Below are 21,592 nucleotides of genomic sequence, written 5' to 3' on the forward strand. Positions count from 1 at the left end.
TGGTGCAGTCTCTGGATGACCTTTCCTTAAGTCTTTGTCTCTGTACTTCCTCCTATGAGTATTTTGTTCTCTTTTTTAGAAGAAATGAAGCATTCAAATTTTGGTTTTCCTTCTTCTTGGGCTTCATTCTTCTACATACAGCCATCCAGGAAATTTTGATAGACATTGCATTGAATCTCTTTATCACTTGTGGTAGGATATCTGTTATTTTATTTTGTTAATTCAACTGATTCATAAACATAACAGAACTTTTTGTCATCTGACTCATTCAATTTGTTCAAAGACTTGAATTTTTTTATCATAGAATGCTGAATTACAAATCCAGCTTGGATTTCATGATCATAGTTTAATGCAATTTTGTCTAGCAGCTTTAAATGCTTGAGATAAAATTGAAGAGTCCAGAGAGAGGTCTGTGTCACATACTATAATTATACAGGGTCCAAAGGAAGTCTTCCCTGAATTTTTGCAAAGATTGACTTCAGCAACAATAGAATAATATCAGATTCAAAAGTCAGAAAAAGACTAATTCAATTTTTGAAAATTGAAATTCAGATTGAAGAGGGTGATTAGACATTTAAAGGCAAGATCAGGCCCAATAGATGAATAAATGAGAGATATAGCTGCTATTGAATCTCACGTTTATAGTGATAATATGATAGAAGTAATTTTTAAAGGTATCAAGAAAAATCAAAATGGCAGATATTTTTAAACCATTAAAATTTATTAAACTTCATATATAAAACCACAGGCATGGCACACTATCCTTAAAGTCAACTGTGCTATTATCATCCTGGAAAAGTGGTATCACAGTTAACAGTAAGATTACCCCTGTTCTCACTGAAGTGTCTGAGAAGCTGTCACTTAGAACAAGTCTCCTGATTCAAACAAACATGATGCAGATACAAAATAGAAACACTCTATTTGTTCACACAAACAGTCACAGGTTCTGGTTTGCATGTTTTAGATTTTTGAGAAAAATCTCACTAGGTAGCCCAAGATAGCCTTGAACTTGCCAAATAGCCTGAGCTGGCCTTACCTTTGTTATCCACCTGGATTTGATTCTAGAGTTCCAGAAACCCTATTTTTGAGCCATTTCTGTTGATAAGAATCCAAGCTGCATATCTCAGTGTTATCCTGATTTAGCATGAAGGCTAGCACATAGGAAACAAAGCTAAGTCCTCTCACACAGCAAAATGTTCTTGGGATGACTACTGTAAATCAGTGTCTCTTCTTGGCATACGTACTTTCCAATATCTGCTTGATGGAACATGACCACTACAATGGGGTCCACTTTTCTGCACTCTTGGGTAGACTTCACTGCTATCCTAAAACCCAAAGGAATGTCTGCCATGGAATAAACCACTACTCCCTGGTACTGAGCCGTGTATTCAGTGATTCAACTCAGACAGGATTTCACACCAGGTTTCCATACAAGAAGGATTGCTCTGCTCCAGTTTTGTCCATACTTGGCATAGGGTACAAGGTGTTTTAATGTGCAACCAGAAAGTGTGGGTCTTAGTAAACTTTCCAAAACATGTCCCCAGGGACACTAGCTTATTCTGGATATGTTGGCATCCAGTTTAGGGCTCATCTCACTCAGATAATACACTTGGTCTTTGTGGAGCTGGAAAAAGTAGGTGCCGTCCAGTCTGTCCAGTAGGAGTTGTAGATTCTCTCCAATGTGTTTTGAAATCTTCTCAAACAGAACCCGGGCCTCTTTTTCAATCAAAGGCTTCTTTTTCCCCTAGCTTGTCTCCCGGGATCTTCATCCCTAATGGGAGATATTCTAATTGTGGTAAGGAAGGTAATTTGAAAACGGATTATAGGCAAGACATGACTAGAAACAATTTTTTAACCTAGAAACAATACAAAGAGAAAACTTCAGCCTTCTGGAAAATGCAAAAAGTGTGTCAAATTCTGCCACTGGACTGATGAATGCAGATCAACAAGGGATAGGCAAGGTTACCTTTAACATCAGAAAAGGAGTCCTCCTGTAGGCCCTGATATCAAATTTGATATAATCATTCTGTGCCAGTAAATGTGATGTGTTAGAGGGGCCTGCGTTAGCTAGAATAGAATAAAGACCCTGATTTAACTTGTTTCAGATTAGCTTCTGTCCATGTTTTAGGAGATTACGAAGAGTTCCCTGGCACTACACTCCAACACTATGGATTATGATCAAATACTCCTTGGTTTCTGATTTGACAGGTAGTGCATTGTGTGTGCAGAGGTTGCAGACTGACTTACACTAAAAATCTGGTAGCATCTCATAAATGTTCTGGACACTGAATCAGCTGATCCTGGCTGAATTCTCCTATTTTTCCAAATAGAAGGTTTTTTTACCCATCATTGTGAAGACATAACAAGCCAGGTGGGGCTTCACATTTCTTGGAATGTTGATTAAAAACTTACTGGTTTGTCCAGAAATGCTAAAGGACCCTTGTACTATGCTCACCTTGCAGCAGAGCCTGCGCTGGTCTTAGGGAGAAACCAATGACCATGGGAGAATAGAAAGCCCAATAAATGAACTTTTTGAATCCCCTCTATTGGATTTACAGAAACCTACATTTTTTTGTTATATTACAATTTTTGATGTAGATTATTTTGACCTCTAAGTAATAATGATTGCTCTGTCTTATACTCTGCAGTGCTGGGATTAGAGACCTCAGCTGCCCCATGTACTGATATAACAAATTATAAGTGACATCAGTCTCAGAAACACAGTAATATATGCTCTGTGTCCTTCTTGACCTAAGATTTCTTTAGAAAAACTGGTTAAGAATTTTTATTTTATTTCATGTATTTACTTTTCAAACTTTATCTCCTTTTTGGTTACCCCCACTCCCATTCCCATCCTCCTGCTCATTTAAGGATGTGCCCCCTAACACCAACATTTCTCTACTGGCTTCATGCCCTGGCATTCTTCTACACTAGGGAATCCAGCCTTCACAGGACCAAAGGCTTCTCCTCCCACTGTTGGCAGATAAGGCCATCCTCTGCTACATATGCTGCTGGAGTCATGGGTCCCTCCTGTGTACTCTTTGGTTGGTGGTTTCGTCCCTAGGAGCTCTGAGTTCTCTGGTTAGATGATATTGTTTTTCTACCTATGGTTTTCCAAACCCCTTCAGCTCCTTCAGTCCTTTCTCTAACTCTACCATTGGGGCCCCATGCTTAGCTGCATGCATTCCCATTGTATCTGTAAAGCTCTGGAATAGCATCTTCAGGAGACATCAATATCAGGCTCCTGTCAGCAAGCACTTCTTGGCCTCTGCAATGTACTTGGTTATGGAAATGTACCACAGTTTCAGAATCCATTCCTCTGTTGAAGAACAATTGAGTGCTTTCTAGCTGCTGGCTATTAAAAGTAAGGCTTCTGGGAATATAATGGTGCATATATCCTTGTAATATTGGGGGAAAGTACTATGTCCAATTCAGATGAACTGCCAGATTGATATCTGCATGATTATATCAGTTTGTAATCCCCCAATAATGGAGAAGTAGTCCTCTTTCTTCACATCCTTGCCAGCATCTACTGTCACCTGAGTTTTTAATTTTAGCCATTCTGACTTTTGTGACTCAAGGTTGTTTTAATTTACATTTTCCTGATGACTAAGGATGTTGAATATCTCTTTTAAGAGCTTCCCGGCCATTAAATATTCCAAAGTTGAGAATTCTTTGTTCAGCTCTGTACCCCATTTTTAATAGGGTTATTTGATTCTCTGGAGTCTAACTTCTTGAGTTCTTTGTGTATATAGTATATTAGCCCTCTATTGCATGTGAGATCTGTAATGATCTTTTCCAATCTGTTGGTTGGGATATTTTCCTATTGACAGTATCCTTTACCTTACAGAAGCTTAGCAATTTTGAGAGGTCGCATTCATCTACTTTTGATCCTAGAGCATATGCCATTGGTGTTCTGTTCAGGAAAATTTCCCCTGTGCCCATGTGTTTGATGCTCTTCCCCACTATCTCTTCTGTTAGTTTCAGTATATCTGGGTTTTATTTGGAAGTTATTGATCCTCTAGGACTAGAGCTTTGTACCAGGCAATAAGAATGGATCAATTTGCATTCTTTTACATGCTGACTGACAGTTGAACCAGTACCATTTATTGAAAATACTGTCATTTTTCCCCTGGATTCTTTTAGCTATTTTGTCAAAGGTAAAGCGACCATAGGTATGTGGGTTCATTTCTGGGTCTTCAATTTTATTCCACTGATCTACCTGCCTGACTCTGTACGAATACCATACAGTTTTATCACTGTTGCTCTGTAATACAGCTTGAGGTCAGGGATGGTGATTGCCCCAGAAGTTCTTTTATTGTTAAGAATAGTTTTTGCTATCCTGTGTATTTGTTATTCCAAATGAATTTGCAAATTTCCCTTTCTAAGTTTATGAAGATTTGAGTTGAAATTTTAATGGGGATTGCCGTGAATCAGCATGTTGCTTTCAGCAAGTTATCCATTTTTACTATATTAATCCTGCCAATCCATGAGCATGGGAGTTCTTTCCAAAATCTGAGATCTTCCTCAATTTTTTTTTAAGACAATTGATGTTCTTGTCATACAGACCTTTCACTTTCTTGGTGAGAGTTTCACCAAGGTATTATTTTTTTATTATTTGTGACTATTGTGAAGAGTGTCATTGGCCTAGTTTCTTTCACAGCATGTTTTTCCTTTGAGTAGAAAAAGGCTACTGATTTGTTTAAGTTAATTTTATATACAGACACCTAGCTGAAGTTGTTTTTCAGGTTTAGGACTTTTCTGGTGGAATTTTTGGTATTCCTTAAGTTTACAATATCATCTGCAAATAGTAGTATTTTGAATACTTCTTTTATAATTTGTATTTTTTACCCTTTTTTGTTCTCTAATTGTTTTGCATAGGACTTCAAGTGTTATATTGAATACATAGGGAGAAAGTAAGCAACCTTGTCTTGTCCCTGATTTTAGTGATATTGATTCTAATTCCTCTCCATTTTATTTAATGTTGGCTACTGATTTGCTGTACACTTCTTTTAAAAGAACTCATAGGAGTAATAAACTTATGAAGTGTAAAAACTTAGTTCAATGGTAGGGAACTTGCCTAGCATGTTGAGGTCCCCAATTCTCTCTTCTGCTAAACACACAGATGCAACTTTCCTGCCTGTATTTGTAGATTGATTCCAGAAAAAAGAAAATTGCCTGTAGACTAAGCAGAGGATGCCAGAGGCACACTGAACATTTACTTTGATTGTTCTCTGGGGCATTCATTAATGGAGTAAGTGAGTCAGGGTGTGTGGTACTCATGACTAATCTTAACAGGGAGACAGAGATAGGATAGGAGGATGAAGGCTAGCCTGGAGTGCAGAAAGATGTTACAACAGTAACAAACTGAGAATGTATACATATGAGGAGAAGAAGAGAGCATGAGAAAGATCTCCTTTTGCATTTGCCAGATGGAATAATCATATCAAGCAAATTTTGGGGTGGAAAGATATACATTGATATTTCCATTCATCTCTTTCTACTGTGGTGAGCTCCGTGTGCAGCCCAAACTACAGGACACCTATTCCTCTTCCTCTGTCTCTGCACTGATAGGTCCCAATTCCTGCACGACAACCATGTACATTTCATATATATAAAAATACATTTACATTATATATTTTCCATTTTCATATCCTTTCCCATTCTTAATATTGTGCCTTATGAATTAAGAAGTTAAGCATTTAAATTCCAGACTTCAGGGGGAGATGTAGGAACATCTCTGTGTTATTTTTAGACCAGCTTGCTCTATAGAGTGAATTTAAAACAGCCAAGGCTATATAAAGATATTCTATTTCAAATGAGAGAGAGAGAGAGAGAGAGAGAGAGAGAGAGAGAGAGAGAACGAATCAACCTGAAATTGGTCTGTGGTTATGTTTGGAGTGATTAATGTTTTAGTTCACAATTTTCTTGTGATTGTCAGAGGAAATTGCTTATATACAAGAAGGTCATTGTGAAAAATGATTCAAAATTAGGCCTAGAAGAGATGAAAATCTCTGTTTTCTCTATATGCCGAAAAGCTGTATATTCTAAGGGGCCTGCGTTGGAAAAAGTCAGTCTCCTGGATGTTTGATAGGTGTGTCTCTCACATATATGTTGATTCTCTCTCTCCAAAACGAAAACAAACTCACAGATTCCACATGAATATTCACACTATTATTTATAACTCCCCAAAAGATCAACTCTGAAAAGTCAGAGGTGTCCTTCTAAACATTATATTCAAGAAGTAGAAGCAGAAGGACCTAAACTGAAGTGGTGGCATGAAATGCACAGTGAGTAAGGCTGCCATGGGAAATTAGTTTATTTGAATTGATGTCATTCTTCTTAAACAAATTAATATCAAAAAACAAAACAAAAACAGCCAAGCAAATATTAAATAAAAGAAACAACAAAAAAAAGTTGCGCAATTATGACAACAGTCGAGCAGGCACATCATCATCAAGGAGAATGTGCACATGATTCATAATAAAGTCAAGGGATCTCCAGCTTTACTACAAATGCTGGCCTGTCTTATATTAACGAACAAGACAGAGTAGAGGGATCTGATGGAAGGGAATCTTAACTGAGAAAATGCCTCCAGGAAATCCAGCTACAAGGCATTTTCTATATTGACTGATGGGAGAGGGCCAGACCATTGTTAATGGTGTGTTCCCTGTTCTGGTAGTCTTTGGGTTCCATAAGAGAGCAAGCTGACATTGCCAGGAGAAGCAAGGCAATAAGTCTCTTTTCTCCATGCCTTCTGCATCAGCTCCTGCTTCCTGTGTGAATTCTAGTCCTGATTTCCTTCAGGGATTAATAGCAATGTGAGCGTGTAGGTGTAGGCTGATTAAAGTATTTCAGGTCATAGTGTTTCTAACAGCAATACTAATCCTTTCAATGATACAAAACAACAGGGAAATGAAAATCACAAGTTAATCATCTATCACAATTATCCTTAAAATCTGTCAGAACCAGGCAGTAGTGAACCTGTGGAAAAATGAAGTTTTCCACTGTCTAGTCTGGAAAACGTCTGAGTTGACAAAATTACTTTTTTGGCAGTCCCTCCAACCTGAAAAATTTCAGGATGCTCTGGCCCTAATATTTCCACTCCTATGATATCTGCAACATAAATGAGTTAATAAAAAGGCAAGGAGGACCCTCCCCTGTGTCCCTCACAGTTACCACAACACTGAAGTAGAAACAAGCAAGGTGTCTGTGAGCAGAAGCCTCGATTTGCTGCAAACTTAAGGAATAGTTTCCTTATTTCAAGGATGGTGAAAGGCCCTCCTGACAACTCAGCCTATGTGAATCTCACACCCCAGTGTAGAGAAGAATCCCAACATACAGGATTCCATTGATGTCTCATATATACATAATTCAAACACCAGACAAAAACATTTAAAGTAATGTCAATGAAAACAGTGTTTGCTACAGTTGTGGGTGTCCACCAGGAAGACCCCAGAATCCTACAGGACACAAGCTTATTTTCCTTCAAATACAAACTGTTGATAGGTCAGTAATTTTTTTTTTGTTCATCTTTATTAACTTGGGTATTTCTTTTTTACATTTTGATTGTTATTCCCTGTCCTGGTCTCTGGACCAACATATCACTAACGAATGCTCCTCCCCTTCTCTATGGGTGTTCCCCTCCCTATACTCCCCCCATTACCACCCTCTCCCCAACAATCACATTCACTGGGGGTTCACTCTTGGCAGGACTAAGGACTTCCCATTCCACTCATGCTCTTACTAGGCTATTCATTACTACCTATGAGGTTGGAGCCCAGGGTTAGTCCATGTATAGTCTTTGGGTAGTGACTTAGTCCCTGGAAGCTGTGATTAGCTGGCATTGTTGTTCATATGGGGTCTCAAGCCCCTTCAAGCTCTTTCAGTCCTTTCTAAGATTTATTTTTTATAAAGTCATAGTACTGTGCCCTTAGGAAGACACTTAGTTCCTCATATTGTTTACCTATTCATAAATTACAGCCTATAATTACACCTTCTATGTGTAAAGCTAGAAGATTAGAATGTGGGCCTATGTTAACTATTTTAAAAAGTATATCAATGTTGGCTAGATCAAATGTTAATTCTATTTTATTAAACTTAGTTTAACTTGAAAGTTTTTAAACCTGGCAGGCTGCCTATCAAACTTCATTTCTCCCTCAGTTCCCATAGATGCTCAACCGCAGTCTCACCTCCTAGAATGCATCAAACCCCTGTGGCTTTCTACCTGCCCCATCCTTTCCTCTCATCAGTGGATCCTAAAGACCTTCCCTCTCCTCACTTGTTCTCCCTCTCCTCACTTGTTGCTTTGTCCGAACACACAACCACTGTTCCCATTCCTGCTAATTTCAAAGGTCACTACTGCCAGGGCTACATGTAGGATGATGTTGGATCCATAGAAATCCTTCTGCTTCTCCAAACACAAACTCTGAGTCCCATCCCCAGCTCTGTAGCATAAAACCTGCTGCAGTCTCCATTTCCCTGCTATATTAGTGGGGATCACAGGGATCACAAAGATCTCTAACTCTAACTCCTCCTAATGACCCCATGATCGCACCCACCAATCCCAGCAGGCACAGGCTGGAAACATGCAAGCAGAGCAGGCTATAAGAACAGATGCATACAAAGTTTCTACAATGCACCAGAAAGCCACCATACTATCCTCCTAAAATCCAGGAATCAGAGAGAAAGAACAAAATACTCATCCTGGAGAGACAAAAGCAGATCTCATCACCCAGACCTATAATCTTCAGAGCTTCAGGTGCCTAGATGTCAGCCTGAAGAGCACAACTAATAACATCCAGGACAGCATGTACCCATTGGAACCCAGCAACCCTACCATAGCAGAAATATTTCAACACAGCTAAAGAATGGGACAAGACCTTAGAGCAGCCTTATGAAAATGATAGAGGCACTTAAAGAAAAATCAAAGACTTTCTAGAATTAAGTGAAAATGGATATACATCATTCCAAAATTTATGTGACACAGTGAATGTAGATATAAGTGGAAAGTTCATAGCAATATGTGACTAATTGAAAAGTGGAGAGAACTGCTTCCTGCTCTCAAACCCTGTGGGAGAGAGAGCTCACCCCCCGGACAGGTGGGCACTCCTGAGACTGCAGAGAAGGAGAGATCACCAATACTGCTCACCCCGGCCCACATCCCTGGCCCAAGAAAAACTGTATAGGGCCTCTAGGAACCAGAAGATTGGGGCATTCAGGCCTGGAGCACCAGGGACACTGTCTGGACCAGAACAGACCCCATCTACGGCTCCCTGCACCCAAAAACCGAGGGAAGGAGAGCTAAACTTTCAGAGGGGCAGACACGCCTGGAAAGCCAGAAGAGACTACACTCTGCCCACATTTCTAACTCCAGAGAAAAATGCCTAATGCCATCTGGGACCCCGGTGCATGGGGCCCAGGGAAAAGTCAGTTCAGGCCCTCCTGGTTGCCGCACTCACGGAGAGCTAAAAAGCAGCCCCCAAGGAACAACTTCAGCCGCAGGACCAGAGATAAGACCAACTTTTATGCTCAAAGCAACCTGCCTGGTGGACTCAGGACTCACAGGGGCAAAATTCTTCTGGGATCGGACACTTCCGGTCTTTAGTTGGAGCTGGCACCTTGCTTATCTTGTCAAACAGCTCCCTGCTCCCAAACCCGTTGAGAGAGAGCTCACCACCCAGACAGGTAGGCACTCCTGAGACTTCAGGGCAGGAGAGACCACAAGTACTGCACACCCCTGCCCACATCTCTGGCCCAAGAGGAAATTGTATAGGGCCTCTGGAAACAGGAAGTTAGGGGCATTCAACATTGCAGTTCAGACACCACCCAGATCTGAAGGGACCAGGTCAAACAGCTCCCTGTACCCAAACCTGTGGGAGAGAGAGCTAAACCTTCAGAGGGGCAGACATGCCTGGGAAGCCAGAAGAGACTACACTCTTCCCACATTTCTGACTCCAGTGGAATCCACCTAAAGCCATCTAGGACCCCAGTGCACTGGAATCCCCGGGAAAACCAGTTCAGGCCCTCCTGATTGCAGCCCTCATGGAGAGTTCAAAAGCAGCCCCCCCATGTGCAACTTCAGCCCTGGGACCACAGACAAGACAAACTTTTCTGATCCAAGTGACTTGCCTGGTGGACTCAGGACACAGGCCCACAAGAACAGGTAAAGACAAGTAGACAGGAAAGACTACTCTCTGAAAGCAGAATACTCTGTTCCCATAACTGGCTGAAAGAAAACAGGAAAACAGGTCTACACCACTCACTACACACAGGCCTATAGGACGGTCTAGCCACTGTCAGAAATAGCAGAATAAGGGAAAACCAGAGACATCCTGATGACAAGAGGCAAGCACAGGAACCCAAGCAACAGAAACCAAGACTACATAGCATCATCGGAGCCCAATTCTTACACCAAAGCAAACACTGAATATCCAAACACACCAGAAAAGCAAGATCTAGACTTAAAATCACATTAGATCATGATGATGGAGGACTTTAAAAAGACATAAAGAACTCCCTTAGAGAAACGCAGGAAAACATAAATAAACAGGTAGAAGCCTACAGAGAGGAACCACAAAAATCCCTGAAAGATATCCAGGAAAATACAATCAAACAGGTGAAGGAATTAAAAATGGAAATAGAAGCAATAAAGAAAGCACAAAGGGAGACAACCCTCGATATAGAAAACCAAAGGAGAGACAATGAGCCATAGATACAAGCATCACCAACAGAATAAAAAGATATAAGAGAGAATCTGAGGAGCAGAAGATTCCATAGAAACCATCAACCCAACTGTCAAAGATAATTTAGAACAGAAAACACGTGGAGAGATATCATACTTGAGACATAGGAGCACTCCTGTAAGCTCTAGATAGAAATGTGAAAAAAAAAAAAAAAAACAAAAACAAAACAAAAGCCAAAACACATACAAAGGAGTAGTCAGAAAGAAATAGTCAAACTGAACGTTAATGTTAATAAAGTTGAAACAATACAAAGTATCAATAAAACAAATGTCTCTCAGGCAGAAATCCACTACCCAAAGACTATAATGGATAGACCCATGGCTCCAGCTGCATATGTAGCAGAGGATGGTTTTTTTGGTCACCAATGGGAGAAGAAGCCCTTGGTTCTGCCAAGGCTGGACCCCAAAAGGACAGATGAATGTAAGGAGGGTGTCAGACAGGTGGATAGTTGGGGAGGGGCAACACCCTCACAGAAGAAAGAGAAGGGGATTGGAGAGGGGAGCCTGTGGCTGGGAAACCGGGAAAGGGAATAACATTTGAAATGTAAATAGAAATATTCAATAAAAAATAAGTGTAATTAAAAAAAAAACAAGTAGAGATGCTCAGATTACAAATGATAGCAATTAAAAATATGGCAATCATCGTTACCATGATTTGATCATTACACATTATGCACTTTGCATACCCCCCATACACACATACATATTGAAGAATCAGGGAGATATTTGGAAGGGAAGCATTCCAGGGTGAATGGAGGGGGACAAGAGAGGGATACGGAGGCTGAATATTGTCAAAACAAATCACAGACATATAAAAAAAAGGTAAACTAAAACAAAGAGTTTGTTCTTTGAGAAAATCATAAGATCAGCAATCCCTTATCGAAATTAACTAAACGTTAGAGAAAGCCAGAGAATCCTCTGGACATATTTAAAAACCTTTACTCCATTACAGTGAAATCTCTAAGAGATAGGGTTAAATTCGTCAATAGCTCCCACTTACAACAGTAAAATCATGATCATGGGGGAGGGAGAGGGGAAGTGATGGCAGCTTATGGACAGGAAACGAGGAAGGGGAATAACATTTGGAATGTAAGTAAAGAAATATAACTAACAAATTTTTTGAAAAAAAGAATAAAAAGAGACTTATATGCCCTAGTGAAATAGAACCTGTCATTATAAATCACTTCTCCACAAGAAAAAAAACATCTCAGGATAAGGTGACATTAGGACAGAATTCTACCAGAATGTCAAAGAGGAGCTAGCATCAGTACTCCTCAAATGATTTCACAAAATGAAGTAGAGGAAGAAATTGACAATACATTCTAGAGGGCCACAGTTACCTTGATACTCACATCACACAATGACCCAGAAAAGCAAGGAGATTACAAACCTATTTCCTCTATGAACACAGATGCAAAAACAAGAAATAGAGTATTTGCAAACCAAATCCAAGACCACATCAAGAGAAACACTTACTAGGACAAAGAAAATTTCATCCCAGAGAGGCAGGGACGTTTCTGCAGACAAAATTCAATACATGCAATCTACCATATAAAAGAACTGAAAGAAATAGCCACATGAAGATCTCATTACATGTAGAAAAGCCTTTGACAAAAATCAGGACCCCGTGGTAACTAATACAAGTCTTGGAGAGATTAGGGATACAAGGGACATAGCTAAAAATAAGAGCACAATTTAGACCATAACCATAAACAGCATCAGGTTAAATGGTGAGAAATTCAAAACAATTCCAGCAAAAACAAAATGAAGGTAAGATTTTCTACTTTCTCCATACTCATTTAATATAATACTTGATGTCTTATGTAGAGCACTAAGAAAAGTGAAGGAGAATAAGGGGACACAATTCAGAAAGGAAGAAATTAAAATATTGTTTGCAGATGATATGAGAAACATTGCTGACCCTAAAACTCTACTGGAGAATTCGTACAGCTGAAAAACACTTTCAGCAAAGGAACTGGATACAACATTAACTACAAATAAAGAAACTCAGCAGTCCCCCTTTATACAAAGGACAAACAGCCTGAGAAAGAAATAGCCTCAGACAAAATAGAATACTCTAACTGTGACCAAACAAATGAAGGTCTTACATAATAAAAGCTTCACATCTTTAAGAGACAAATTGAAGAACATTTGAGGTGAAAAGATCTCCCATATTCATAAATCAGTAGGATTTTCATTTCCTCTATTGAAAAGTTTACATGAATAACCATGAGAGCCCTGAAACTTGCTTAGATAGCTTGTTTAACACAACAGGAGCCCAGGCACCAAGATCAAGACTTAATAAGTGGGACATCACGGAACTGAAATGCTTCTATGAGAGATTTTTAGAGTGTTAATAGGACAAGATGGCAGCTTATTGAAATGCAAATATTTCACCAAACCAACATCTGATGGCAGACTAATTTACAAAATATACAAACATCTCAAGAATCTAAACACTATGAAACCAAATAAACCAACTAAAAATGGGGTACAGATCTGAATAGAAAATTCTGAATGGAGGAATCTCAAACATCTAAGAAGCATTTAAGCAAATGTTTAACATCCTAGGTTCTCAGAAAAGTGCAAATCAAAATGACTCTAAAAATCCATCTGATACTTCTCAGAATGGCTAAGTTCAAAAACACAAGTGAGAGCCCATGCAGTTAAGGCTATGAAATAAGTGCTGGTAGAAATGGTAACATGTACAGACGCTATGACAATCACTATGTCCGTTTCTCAGATAACTGGGAATCCATCTCCAGGACATATACCCAAAGGACACTCAATCCTACCACAAGGTCATTTCCTAAATATGTTCAGAGCAGTTTTAATCATAATACCCAGAAACTGGAAACCTAGATGACACTCAAAAGAAGGACGGATAGGGAAAATTGCATATTTACTCAATGGAGCATTACAAGGTTGAAAAAAAAAATCATGAATTTTGCAGGCAAAAGCTGTAGTGAGGTAATCCACTCCCAGAAATTCACACAGAAATGAATTCACTTGAAATTGGTTATTAGCTGTAATGCAAAGAACAATCATACAACAGACCCATGGGATCAATACCAAGAGAGCTCAAGTGTGGAATACAGGGTCCTCTCCACGGAGGGACAATAGTATAGATTCCCTGGTGACAGTGGGCAGGTGGAGATGGATAAAGCAAAGATGAGGGAACATTATGGAAGCAGAGAGTACTGGGAGAGATCAGTGGAAGTTAGACTCATTTCAGGGGTGAGGAAAGAAATCCAGTGCAATAGAAACTCCCTGGAATCTACAAGAGCAATTCTAGCAAAGACCCTTAGTAGGGATTTGAAGCCTGAACTGGCCATCTTCTGTAAACAGGTATGGCATCCAGTGAAAGGAATTGGAACACCTACACAGCCACTCAATCTTCAACCTATAATCTATTCCATATGGAAGGTGTCCTAGGGTAATAATCACACAGAAATTGTGAGTGTGGATACCAAGTGACTGGTACAACCTGAGCCCATGCCTCAAGCAGGAGCCCATACCTACCTGGCAGTGTCTGGAGGGCCAGGACCCAGAGGATGAATAGTCCAGAGATGTTAGGTAGAATCAAATACAACTGGGGAAAATGTCAATGGAGTTGTTCCTAATGATCCTCTGCTATACTTGTAGAAAGGAGTCTATCATAACTGTCACCAGAGAGTTTTCATCCAGCAATAGATTGGAGTAAAGGAAGAAACCTAAAACCAACTATTATGCAGAAGTCAGAGAATCCTGCAAAAGAGGGGAAGAAGCATTGTAGAAGGCAGAAGTGTCAAGGACACCACAAGCTCAGGACTCAAAATATCAACTGACCTAACCTAGTCCCATGGAGCTTGCAGAGCCTTCACGTAAAATTAGGGAGCCTGAATCGGTTCACACATGCCCTGTTTATATATTTTATAGTTGAGTAGATTGGTGTTCTGGTGGTATTCGTAACAACTGGAAGTCAGCCTGTCTCTATTGTGGATTGCTGTGTGTATGTTCTGCTTTCTCAAGAGTGCCTCTATTCAGGTGAAGTCAGGTAAGATCTTAATTAGTCAGATAAGGCTATAGCATGGAATAGGGGAGTGGGAGGAAGGGGCAGAGCTGAAGGTTTACAGAGGGGAGAGACAGAGTTAGATAGAGGGGGAGATGAGACAGGATATTGAGAGAAATGTTTAACCAGAACCACATGGCCTGAAAGAGCCCCAAGTTGCTATCAAAGGCAGAAGAGTAATGTAGGCTACATTTGCCCCATCTGGGTATGCGGCTTGGATTTATATCAATTGAGTTTTCAGTTTTTAGTTTCGGCTTTTTCAGAGTTGAGGATTTACTGATATAAATCTGGCTGATAAATTACAAGACTCTGTACATTTGATTCAATGGGGTTATGAGGACTTATTCCAGCAGGATCCCTCTTTCTCCAGGCTGGCCTGGGAAGACCAGGGCATTTCTGAACCCTGCTATCCATGGGAACCAAGGGGGCAGAAAAGATCACTGTTGTTGGCAGCAGGATATACCATGGACCATTTTTTATAATCACCAGGTATGTGTCTCTCACAGTTTTGCCTGCTTTTGGGACCTCTTTCATCCTACTGGTTTGCAGTGTCCCACCTCAGTATGATGGCATGTGCCAGGCTTAATGTAACCTGTCCTGTTTGGTTGACATCCGTGGGAGGCCTGCTCTCTTTTGGAAGGAACCAAAGGAGTTGATGTGAAAGAGGGAATATTGGGGTTGGGGTGGTATATGGAGGAAATGAGGGAGGAGAAACTCTTGCTAAGGTGTAATATATAAGAGAAAAAAATCAATAAATATGAAAATACCATAGAAAATGATTCATGTTCAAGACTTCTCAGGAGACTCTCAAACAAGATTCCTGGAGGCTCCACAGTAATTCTAGAAACTTCACTTTGTGATGCTAGGGTCTAACCCCTTCAGAGCAAGGAAGAGCGGGCAGTGAACAAGGTATTCCAGAGTGTGCTCAACCTGAGTTCCAGATTGGGAAGATTTTGTTAGATCCATTTTTTCCTAAAACACTTACAAGGAGCCTGACACCTCTACCACAAAAAGGAAACTGTTACAGCATACTTGATCATAATTGTCTTACTTCCTGAAAAAAAAACAAAAAGCAAACAAACAAACAAACAAAAGCTTTGACTAGCCACCAGAAAGCCGGCTGCCAGTCTGTACAAGTACCTGTGACCCCATAAAATCAAATCTTCCCCAGCTTGTAATTTATTAGCCAGATTTATAACAGTAAATCCTCGACCCCAAAATGCCTACAAAAAGAAATCAAAACTCCATTGATATAAATGAAATTTTTAGTTGTGAAGTGGCTCAGCTTTGGGAGACAACTTTCATCCCTCTGGTTGTAATACAGATAAACCCTTAGTATCCACCATTAGTTCCAAACACTGAAGGTAGAGTTAGTTTGTAGAAAGAAGCACCAGCGTGAATGGAAAGTGAAAAATCAGAGAGGTATTAGACAGAAAAGGATGTGCCCAACTTTGACAAGAAGATATAGGAAGGGAAGCTATTCAAGAAGTCAGTGCTATGAGTAAAGGATAGAGAGTCCAGTTTTAATGGGACAATGGTACAGAGAGAGGTTGAAGAGAGTACAAGAGAGACACAGGTAAAGACAGAACAAATCAGAGAGTGAGGTGGAGACAGAAGATTAGAACTGATTTCCAAAGTTAGTATGAGACCAAATGAGCAATTCACAGGAAGCTGAGAAAAGCCAAAATGAATCAGTTACAGTGGAGGGAAGTTTGAAACCAGAACAAATGAAATCAGGCAGCCAGAGATCAAAAATCACTAGAAAGTGGTGAGCTTATTTAGCCATAAATATCAGAAGCTGAGAACATTCTAAGCCTAGTTTGATTGGACAGAGGCTAGAACCTTCCAGGACTAGTCCTATGTCAGCAGACCAAGGCAAAAAGCCTCAAAGATGACAATTAATATGTGTAAATAAAAGTGACTTTTACAGGAAAGTATTTGACTGCTGCCTGGACTGAAACCTCTAGAGGTAAGTATGGATAAAGCCTATTCAGTTTAGGTACCAGTTTCTACAGACTGTGAAAGACATCACCAGATTCTTCTCTTTCTAGGAGTATGGACGTGTGCCACCCACAACTCATTGTCTGTGTAGTGTCACTGTGTCTTTATCTCTCTGTGCATCTTTGTTTCTCTCTACCTCATTCATTCTCTCTCTCTCTCTCTCTCTCTCTCTCTCTCTCTCTCTCTCTCTCTCTCTCTCCTCTCTCCTCTCTCCTCTCTCCTCTCTCCTCTCTCCTCTCTCCTGCTCTGTCCACCTCAGAACTCACCTGTAGAGGATGTAGACTATGAAGTACTAATGAGGTGAATCCTGATAGTTAAAGTGATTGAATTGAAAAGCAATTAGGATATTCCTAAACCACACCTTTAAGTAAATCTTGGAAAGGATTTTTAAGTAGGAATTCTTCAGAGGATATTACAACCCCCTCAAACAAATTTGGAGGAGTCACCACAAGGTCTGTGGGTCTTATTGGACTACATGATAGAAGAAAGCCACTATCAGAGGTTTGGGGCTCTGCTATGCCCACCATATAAGAGTTCTACCACCTGCTCTCCATTTTGTGAACACTCAGACTTGTAACAAGTTCAGATCCCATCTCTGATGATGTTTGTGGAAGGAATTATTGTAAGTCTAGCACAAGTGTACATAGTAGCTCTGCAGAAAATTCCATTCATTTATGGAAGATTGACCACAGTTCCCGAAGTACACTGGTTATGGCTACTCATATTCCAATCTGGACTAACTCTGGAATTAATTCAAGTCAAAAATTAGTTTGCATACATAACTTTTAATTTTTTCATAAGTTGAAATACATATAGCTGGTTCAAATAGAGACTCGCTAGAAAAACACGCCTTTAATCTGAAAGCTGAGTCAGAAACTTACCCACCTTTAATCCAGATTTTGGGACTACAGGACTGGGCCACACCTTCTGCTGGAAGCCTATATAAGCACTTGGAAGAAGGAAGCCTTCTGTCTTTGCCTGAGTGCTTTCATCTTACTAGCAGCCCATTTCCTCTTAGAGCCCACTTCTTCAGAATTCTATTATATATTGAAGAAGAAGACCTGATACTTCAAACCTTGTTGACTAGGTAAGTACTGGCTTTAGCCATTGTTGGGTAGCTGGACCTCACCCTTAAATTTTTCTCATATATCCAGTTTCTACTCATACAGACAAACATTCTGTTCATCCTCTAGAGGCCTCTGACTAACATAACAAGTTTGAAATCAGAATGTAGAACATTTTTGAAACCCATTGATAGGTCGACATTACATCTGTTTTGTTTTATGAAAATTGAGCCAGGATAGATTTGTTAGGACTAGGTATTATGTGGGTTGGAGGGTTGCACTTTCAGGCCCATCCTGAAGTATCCTTTCCCCCAGGGTTACCAGCCATTGTATAGAATATAGTTTATTATATGGTTTAGATGTAGTTTATTTTTAATATAGATAGTACAGATAGATGATAGATCAGTAGGTAGTTGGATATACAAATACTATTATATACATACATATGAGGAGACTGTGTGAGTCAGAGAGGGAGGAAGACAAAAAGAGAGAGAAAAAGAAACAGAAATGCTGGCCAGGAACACGTGGAGAAAGAGGGAGAATGGGGAAAGGGGGAAAGAGATAGAGATAGGGGTTAAAGAATCAGGGAGATTAGGAGTAGGAGAATGAGAGAGTAGGAAGGGGGCTAGCAGCCTTTTTATAGTGAGTCATGTGTATCTGTCTTTTGCCAGGTTATTGTTAGGTGGAGCCTAGGAGGAATGCTAAAATTCCATCATTATGAATTAATTTAAAGTTAGAGGAATAATTTGATAGAAACTATGGTGGAACAGGAATAGGTTCATCATGATCTTTAACTACTTCTTGCAGACTTTGGAATGACATGTCTCTGGGAAAACAAAGAAAATGTGGATGTTGTTGATCCAGTCTTAGGAAAGTTGACTGTTTCCTTGCTATCAAGGGTCTGTGGAACCATTTGTAGGTACTATGAGCAGGTCCATTTGAAGAGTCTCTATCTGTGAAAGTAGATTGGAGCATGTAGCTTGCTCCTCTAGAACTGTCATGAATATTGATTATGAGTAAATTCTTGAACCTGACATGATTTTGAAACATTATGTGTGCGAGGCTGGGGTGTGGAGGTGGATTTAATAGTAATCGTAGTAGATTATATATAGTATAGACTAAAGTTAAGTGTATTTGGGAGAAAAGAATTTTTCTTAGCTGTACATTTGAAACCCTTAGTTCTTGTTGGTTTGGATGAGGAACATTCCAATCCCAGGGAACAGGAGAGGAATCTCACCCTCTGGAATAGGTTACAAGTGGGAATTAGGCTCTGATTGACAGGTTACTTATGCAGATGCAGTCTAATTGGTTTGTGGGATGTAGGTCTTATTGTGTTTCTTGGAGCTTATATGATTACAGAAGAGATAGATAGATTCGTTAACAGAGTGAGTAGTCTTTAAGATGAACTTAGGGATGACAAAACCTTTCCAGGAACAGAAAGAAGCAAGAAGGGCTTTTACTTCTGTCTGGGAGACTGAATGTATATAAATTTAGTATAATGGGAAATATTTTTAGGTATGTATTGAAAAGAAAATTAAAGGACCTTGAATATTTGACAACATTTTGAAGATAATTGATCATATAGTTTAGCATGAGTATATCTGAATATGCGTATCCGTTGTCCTGAAGCCTGTGACTCATGCAAGCCTTTCTGAAATCTGGTAGTCTTAACTAGTTAATGAATGACTACTGAGGTAATAAGGTGGTAGATTACCTTGGCTAAGGATGTAGACGTATGTTTTCTAGTCGTAGTTATCTTAGCTACAAATGCAGTCAGAAAGTTGAAAAACATGAATTTTAATCTAGATGTCATTAATTAAAATGTCAGAGGTTAGTCAATAGTCTACTATCTAGACAGTTTTCCCAGGTCCCTGTGGTCCATCACAACTCAGCCAGAGATAGTGCAGTCATTAGGCCCAGTAGAGGAGAAGATTTTTCCTGTGGAGTAGGAACTTTGGAAAAAATGACTCATCTTGTCCTAGGCAATATGAGACATTTAACACTCTTGTATCCTCAGTTTGACAGCAGTGTAGGCTGATATCTGGCAGCAGCAAGGCAACTGAGCACTGTTTCTCAGTGGTTCTCATACCACAATCTAGGCAGTCTTGTGAGGATGCCTATTTCTTCTCAGAGACCTTGGTGGGTGCGGGTGGGGCAGCTGTAACTGCTATCCATGGGATTCTCTGTCCTAATAACTTTAAACATGTAAGGTTACATTTAGCAGATTTCTGAAAAGATTGATAGTGAATATCTATTAAGCATACGAGTTATGGAATCATTAATGCTGTGATCTTAAGTTTTTACTGCTGTAAATCTTTAAATTAATATTAAATAAAGATTTACCAAGTCAGGATAGAAATTAGAGATTCTAAGGCTGTTCTAATATAAGGAAGCAGTGTTTAAGTAAGGGCCTATAACAATTACGGTAGATGGCCAAGGGTCTGTCATTAACTAAGATGGCACTGAAGCTACAACCAGTCATATGATCTGCCTTAGATAAGATGGTGCTGAAACAATAGCATAGGAAAACTTTGCCTGCCCACAACAAAGATGGCAGTCACTCAGCGGACTGCCCTTAATGAAGATGGTGCTGAAGCTACACCTCTGTCTGAAGGAAAGTCACAGCTTTGTTATATCTTGAAATTGGCAGAAATGGCTGTGTATCAGCAAAAAAAAAAGAGAGAAAAACACAAAGAGATAAATGGGCATGTGTTCTTTGAGGGATAAGTGGTCTTTCCTCTCCCTGTGGTCATTCATCCTCTATTGCTGAATGCAGAGCAGACTGTTTGACCTGTTCTCGTGGCATCTCAGCTGTCACATCTGGTTTAGAGCTGCTAAAGACTTTCTAGTGTTTTTATAGTAAAAATATCGACTATTATCTGTATTTATTGTCATCTGTGAGATTTTCTCCCTTTACCTGTCGACCTAGGCTTAGAGCTTAAAGCTTCCAGACTCTTAGTCTATTCTAGGCCTAGAGAAAATTTAGCCTCTGAAACTTATAGGTGAATAAGTCACTCCTATTTAGTTTTTTCTGAGGTCTGGATGGGTAGTTTAAAACTCTTCTCCATTGTACCTGATTCAATCTGAATTATTTCAGTTTTTCCTGAGCTGCTCTTCTTTGCCTCATACTAACTTTCACCAACTATTATACTCTTCTGGCTCCTTTCTTGTTCTCTGAATCATTCTGTCTTTCCCTGTGTCTCCATTTCTCTCTCTTCAACCTGTCTCTGAAAAACTCTCCCGGAAAAACTGCCTCCTTTCTTACTTTTCTCTCTGTACTGGTTTCTTTTCCTTCATTATTTATTTAGTTTTTTACATCCCAAATGTTACCCCATTCCAGTTTATCCTTGCAGAGTTCTTCACCACTCCCTTCCCCCAAATAACAGACAGGAGCCTATCTGACAAAACTTATAGCAGTGTCTTTATTTTCCTTTCTACCTCAGGCACCCCCACCTCTCTCACCACCCCAATGCACACAGTCATGAAACAACATTTTGGTGGTGAAGGAGTACCAAATGTCTTCCTGTTTTGACTACTGTGGACTTAAGTAACCTATAAAGCTGGAGGGGATGCCTTTTAATAGTTTTTGGCTTAAGTTGAAGTAGATAGATCCAGCTCATCTACAGACTCTTTTGGTAGAAAAACACACCTTTAATCTGAGTCTAGAAGACACACCATTAACTGGGCCCACTTCTATTGCAGGCCTATAAAAATACATAGAAGAAGGAAGCT

At 39.8% G+C, this 21,592-nt stretch overlaps 1 pseudogene; it reads right to left on the minus strand.

The window, feature by feature from the left end:
- Positions 1–1,171: 1,171 nt before the first annotated feature.
- On the minus strand, positions 1,172–11,414 carry LOC134485801 (60S ribosome subunit biogenesis protein NIP7 homolog; annotated as a pseudogene).
- Positions 11,415–21,592: the final 10,178 nt, after the last annotated feature.

The sequence above is a fragment of the Rattus norvegicus genome, chromosome 2, assembly GCF_021556685.1.
Source record: "Rattus norvegicus strain SHRSP/BbbUtx chromosome 2, alternate assembly SHRSP_T2T, whole genome shotgun sequence".
In the NCBI taxonomy this organism is placed as follows: Eukaryota; Metazoa; Chordata; class Mammalia; order Rodentia; family Muridae; genus Rattus; species Rattus norvegicus.